This window comes from Alligator mississippiensis, chromosome 10 (genome assembly GCF_030867095.1).
Source record: "Alligator mississippiensis isolate rAllMis1 chromosome 10, rAllMis1, whole genome shotgun sequence".
NCBI lineage: Eukaryota > Metazoa > Chordata > Crocodylia > Alligatoridae > Alligator > Alligator mississippiensis.
The window spans coordinates 13,033,773-13,040,730 of record NC_081833.1 but is presented as its reverse complement, the minus strand read 5'-3'; positions in this window follow the sequence as shown (position 1 = coordinate 13,040,730).

Below are 6,958 nucleotides of genomic sequence, written 5' to 3'. Positions count from 1 at the left end.
AGGGGAAAGGCCCTTTGGCTGCCATCTTGGAGGCGGGCAGGCGAGGTAAGAGGGGGTGGGCATCTTGAAAGCGGGTAGCCTTCCGCCATCTTTGTTAAGGGCAAAAGGCTTTTCTTTCTTCATTTCTTAAGCCTCGTTGCCCCCATCTTTGTTAAGGGTAAAAGGCTTTTCTTTCTTTCTTTCTTAAATACCCCCTGCTTGAGAGCGCTCATTGCCTCTGTTTTGTCAGGTGCTGGGTGCCAGCTCACTTAGTTATGGCGTAGTCAGAAGCAAAGGCCCGAGGCTGGGCTTTGCGGATGCCCCCCAACCCCCACTGGCTGCTACTACAGGTGTGTGGGCCTGAGACACCCTCAGAGGATGGGGACGGGACGGGGACTGGGCTCCTGCTGGGCACAAAGCTGGAGGTTCGTGGCTCGGGGGCTCCTGCCCTGGCGCAGGGTCAGACCGACAGCCGGATTTGGGGTCGGGAAGGAATTTTACTCCATCATCAGGCTGGTGCGGATCGGGGGCTTTTGCTTTCCTCCGCCGCGTCGACCCAGGATGTCTTGAGCAAATACTGACAACGGACGTAGAAGCGGGCCGCCGGCTGCCACGCTTCCCTGCCGTCCCTGCAGGAGGTCGGGGAACCGGGGCCGTGTTGTGTGGGGTGACGGTCGTCTTGCGCGGCGTTTAGATGGTGGTTTGTATGGGATGGTTTGGGTAGGGAGGACCTTCAGGCAGGGGGCTGGACTAGATGTGATCTCTGCAGGTCCCTTCCAGCCCTGCCTCCCTGCGATCAACCCGTGACCCTCAGGAGAACACCAGCATTGCCATTTACGGGGTCAGACTGTACGTCCCTCTTGCCCTGTCTGCCATCACACTATGGCCAAGAGCAGCTGCTGAAAGGGAAGGTGCACTGGGTCCGGCCAGGGTTGTTTCCACTTTTCCTCTCTCACTTGAAGCCTCCAGCATTGAAAGTCTAGGACACGGGCGACTGGTGCCTCCCGAGTCTGGGGGAGCACCACATCGCTGACGGGGGCGGGGGGCACTTCCACCAGCACTTCCAGTTTCACGGCTGGCACTTCCAGGGGGTGCACGGCCAATCTCAGGGGGTGCACGTGCACCCACGTGCACCCCCTACACGTCGCCAATGGTCTAGGAAGTTCTGATTCAGAGGCCATATCCCTAATTCCCGTGCTCAATAGCTACCGATGCCCCTTTCCTCGGAGAAGGTATCCAATCCCTTTTTGAAAGTAGCTAAACTTTCAGCTTCTACCACGTCTGGTGGGGATGAGTTCCACACTTGAATGATGCACTGTGAAAATTAACCCTTGCTCCTTTCCCAGTTTTCTTTTTATTTGTCCTAAACAATTCATTGCTGTGTCCCCAGCAGACTTCCTCATTAAGGGAGATGATTTGGTAGACCTCGGCCTATGATTCCTTTGGCACGTCAGCTAGGCCTGTGTCACAACCCCAGCGACTCTGGGCCTGGCTTCCTATGACTCTTCCGCTCACATCTTCAGGCAAAGTTTCACTGGACAGTGTCCACTGGATCCTTGGACTCGTTCAGAGGTCAGTGGGAGCTGGCCAATGTGCTCTGCTCACTGTTCCTCCCTTTGGATCACTTGTTATTAACCTTTGACCCTCACTTCTGTCCCTGTTACTGCTTCAGTTGTCCCAAGAACTATTAGTGCACGCTAAATAGCCCCTCTAAAAATGGAGGGGACTAACTGTGTGGATCTATGTTCATGAGTCTTTGTGTACCAAATAGGACTGTGCCACACAACCCTTTGAGCCACACTCCTGTCCTGTTTTCACTCTGCTGTCCGATGGAATCTGTTGTTGCATCCTCAGTTGTCTCCCTAATTAAGGGAGGGTTAACTTTTTTCTGGCGGGCCTAGCCTGCCATTAAAATGGCACAACAAATAGGCCTATGTCACAGCAGCAGAGACTGGATGCTGAACGGGAGAACGAACAGGGTATGACCAGGGTTTTTTACCCTTGGTCCTCTCTCACTTGCATCCTCCATTGTTTAAGGTCTAAGAAATTCTGATGGGAGGCTATGACCCAAACTCCTGTCCATAATAGCCACAGATACAACTTTCCTCTAACACAAGAATTTGTCCAATGCCTTTTTGATTCTTGCATTTCCAAATTTGGCTTCATTCAGATAGGGAAGGGGGGCAGAAAGCAGTTCCTTACTGAGAAGGCAAGACCCCACTGCCAGGGCAGTCCAGCTTGCTGACTTCTCCTGAGCTCCAGGCCCCAGCCCACTGGAGAAGCCTTTTGGCCACCAGGATCCTCAGCAGCCTGGCTTGCAGGTTGCCCTGAAGATGCTAGAAAATAGCCTAGACTTTGAAACCAGCCAGTGTCCTTTGTCAAAGCAGCTTTGTCAGACCAGTTTTGTTTTGTGGGCTGGGCAGATCCAGGTGGAAATGTGTTTCATCAGGATTTGTTTGGTTATTTATTTATTCATTGGATGATGCACTACCAAGGGCTCATAGGAGGCTGCGAGGACTCCTATGTGAGGCTCATAGGAGTCACAGTTTTTGCCTGCAGGGGTTAAGGAGTGCAGGGTTAGACCCCAGTGTTGCAGTGCAGGCTCTGGCTGTGATCCTCCATATAGCCTCCCCTTTACAGTTATCTGTGTACAGGTTTCCCTCACTTTATGCAGGTTCTGTATGTGCGAATTCGCTCTTCTGCAATGACCCTATTTATACAAAAAATCATTATATGCAAGGTAAATTCACTCTTATGCGACCAGTGTGGTGGAAGCCCGCAATCAGCTGCTTTGTTCAGTGCATTGTGGGAGAGATGCCATAGACAGAGGAAGAAAAAATTATTTGGGGGGGCTGAGCCGGGTGGTGGTGCGCAAGTTGGGCTGCAGCACCAGCCCCTGCAATCTGGCCCCATCTCCCCGGTGCCATGGGAACTGAGCCATGAAGCTGCCCAGCAGCAGCACCTGTGGCTCCTGCTCAGGGCAGCTGGTGCCTGTGCTCCTGTAGCTGCAGCTGCCCAAAAAGCGGCATGACGCCATGTCAGTATAGTTGAGGGGGTCAATACAGTTGAGGTCTTCGAGCATATCCCTATTTTTTACATTGTAAAGTGGGTTCCCTTTTATGCGAATTCAAGTTATGTGCCATTTTCCAGGAAAGCATGTACAGCATAAAGCGAGGGAAGCTTGTACAGGACACAGTTTTGGACCTTCTGCTAAGTACTTTGACTCTCAAATGCATTTAGAGTTGGCCCTTTAGAGAGTCATTAAGAGTTTTGGGGTAAGCAAGGAATCCTGAATGGGGTTTTTCATGTAATAGGGACTGAGCTTGTGAGGTGCTGTACCTCGTTGGAAGTGCCCTGAGTGATCATAATAGAAGCACCTCTTTCTCAGGATTGTGGCAGGTTTGGCCCTTATACACTGTACATATCCAAACACTTCTATTGACAGTGTGTTGATCCCATTGGCTGGATCTCAGTATAGGATCAGGGTGAATATAAGAGGACTTCAGTGGGACTTTCCATTTGTTTTCAAGTGTTCATATTCTAGCACTGTAGGCTTAATTTGAAAGTACAGACCATTCTTTAAGTAAAACCATTACTCAAAACTGAGCATTTCTCTCTTAGGTAAGTGAGGAAATTAGGTGATAATTGTATGCCAGTTTTCCATGTTTATGTAAGAAATACTTTAACTAATAATTTAGTCTCAGTGGCTTTTGCAGCTAAGCTATTCAGTATGCTGTTTGTTTCCCATATAAATCTAAATTACAGTATCCCTCAACGTTTCAAGGAAGGGGGTACTTTGATAATGTTGTTTGTCCTTTGCAGCCAAAGATGACCATATCTGCCGGGGGGGGGGGGGGGGAGGAGGGGGGAAGGGGAGGAGAAGAGAGAAAAGAAGTGAGAAAGAAACAGGGAGGGAGAAAAGAGAAAAGGAGAAGAAAAAAAAGGAAGAAAGAGAAAAGAGAGAGGAAAGAGAAAGGAGGGGGGTGCGGGCTAGGTCGTGTTGGTATGTAGGTGACTTATACGCCCAACCTTTGCCTTGAACAATCTGCTGAAGATTGTCTTTGGCAGGTGAGTGCCGGGTGTTCTTGAAAGCTGGCCAGCCCATCTTAGGTGCACCAGTTTCAGTAGAGCATGAATACTGAGGAGAGCTGATCTTCCAAGCACCTTGGTGTCCTGAATCTTGTCCTGCCACTTGATCTTTACTATCTTTCGCAGGCAGCACAGGTGGAAGTGGTTTAGTTTCTTGACACAACGCTGGTAGATAGTCCAGGTTTCGCAGGCGTAAAGGAGGATCAGGAGAATGATGGCTTTGTAGACCCTCAGTTTCTTCGACATTCCAATGCCTCTGTGGTCCCAGAACAACTTAGAGTCTGCCGAAGGCCACACTAGCTTTCACTAATCTCATGTTGACTGTTATCAATGTGGGCAGCATGGGAGAGTGTGCTGCCTAGATAGACAAACTTCTTAACCATCGACAGTTGTTGGCCTTTAACTGAGATGTGGTTCCTGGGGTGTTGCGCCAGGTGCAGGCTGAAACATCACTTTGGTCTTCTTCATGTTAACAGTGAGTCTGAAGCTGTTGCAGGCTAATGAGAATAGGTCCATGGACTGTTGCACGTTAGGCTGTGAATCTCCATATAACACACAGTCATCAGTGAAGAGGAAGTCACGAAGCATGGCTGTTTGGATTTTGGAGCTTGCTCAGAGCCTGCATAGGTTGAAGATGTCTCATTCAAAATGGTACCTGATCCCTGTACCAAGGTCATCGTCTTGGAAGGCTTCCAACAGCACGGCAGAGAATACCATGCTGAAGAGGGTAGGTATGAGCACATAGCCTTGCTTGGCGCCATTTGTGACCGGAAAGGGTCAGAGCATTTGCCATTTGCAAGGACATGTGCCATCATGCCGTTGAAGAACTGTCGAACCATACTGATGAATTTTCTGCGGCATCCGTACTTCTTCATGATTTCCCAGAGGCCTTCACGGTTCACCATGTCGAAGGCTTCGGTAGCTCAATGAATGTGAGGAGAAGGTTTATATTATGTTCCTGCCACTTTTCTTGAAGCTGCCAGGCTTCAAACACCATGTCGGTAGTTCCATGTCCTGTTCTGAAGCCGCACTGGCTCTCAGGCAGTAGGTCGTTCAGATGGTCGGTCAGCCGGTTGAGGAGGATTCTCACGAGTATCTTACTGGTGGCTGAGAGGAGGGAGATACCCCTGTGGTTGTCACAGAGTTGACAATTTCCCTTCCTCTTGTACAGGTGGACAATGGAGGCATCCTTGAATTCTTGAGGGACTACCTCCTGTGCCCACGTACTGCAGAAGATCTCGGTTAGTTTCTCCGTGAAGTTGTGATTACCTGATTTGTAGACCTCCACTGGAATCTCGTTGGATCCAGGAGCTTTGCCACAAGACATTTGTTGTATGGCCTTTTGGGCTTCCGTGATTGTAGGTGGAACAGTCATGGATAAAGTTGTACTATCACAGATAAAGTTAATACTGAAACAAAATATACAGATTTTATTTCATTCATACAAAATACACCACTAGGAACCAGTGCAGCATCCTTGCTCACTGATAAACAAGAATGTTACTAACGAATACGCAGGATGCTTGAAACCCTCTCTCATTAACGTAAAAAATTATAGATACCTATGCAGTTCTATGGGGAAATGCAGTTCTGAGTATAGGGACTAAGACTGGCCCTAAAATCTAGTATGAGATGTATCTTTTTCTAGAGCAGCAGGAGATGAAAGAGTTGGGGAGACAGAATACTCAGTCCCTGAAAAGGGGGAGACTTTTGTGTTGCTTTGCAGCAGGCCTCTCTGTCTGATTTCGGAGCAGTGGTTCTCAACCTATTTGCCATAGTAGACCACATTTGCAGCTCACACCCATGCAACTTACTTCCTGTGTATCCATTTAAAAAACACTTTAATGGGATGTCACATGGGCCACAGCTGTGTGCTGATTGGGCTTCATGTGGGCTGCAAACCACCGTTTTGAAGCAATATTGATTGGTTCAGGGAAGAGCCAGAATTCCTTGTCTGAGGGATGAGTAGTTGTTAAAACATGGGCTCATGGAGGGTGGTTGTGTGTGGGCAAAAATATCAGCAGTGTGTTTTCAGAACCATAGTCATAATCAATATTCAGAGTACAAGGTCTCAGCTGACACCTGTTCTTGCATATTGATACTTGACTGATGACAGTCACCCTGCCACAGTCCAAATGGATTTGTTTATAAGTTTACCTTGGACTTACTCCTCATTGAGGGTCGTTAGTATATAGATGAGAGGTGGTTCATAAATAGAAGTTTCAATCACTCAAAAGTGGTTTCACAGTACTTTAGTTCTGTTACTGCTCACATTTACTAACACTTACTTCTGAGTAACAGGAAAAGATACCAGTGTGTGCTATACATGGTAACTACCTGAGAAATAGAAGCTCTGTACCCTAGTCTTTCCTGTAAGCCATAGCTTTAGCAAAAGTAGGAAGTTGTCTTCTTTCGTTTTGGTTTTTTATATTGTGTCTCTATGAAAACACATTTTGCAAATGTTCCTGCCAGGAGATCCCCGCTATGATCGCACCAAGGAATTACTGCACCATGGGACAGCACAAAGCAAGCGATTGGTTGAGCTCCTACTGCTCCCACAGCATCCGTGCAGAAAGACAGCAAGTGAAATGTACAGCTCGCTTAATGAGTCTAGTGTGTATGGGAGACTCAATTAAAATTAAATTATACAACAAATTAGGTTTTAAATGCTATGCTGCTTAGCCAGCCAGACAAATAATAATTAGAGATGTACTGATCCAACACTGTGCATTTGAATAGCAGACTGCCCTAACAGCTTTTCATGTAGGCTGACTTTCCTATCTTACTACCTCAAGAGAGGGTCCTTGTGGGACTCTGCTTAACCATCCTTATAGAGGCCTATGTCATACCAAGCACCCTTCTGGTCAAGGTGGAATGGATAAGACTCTTT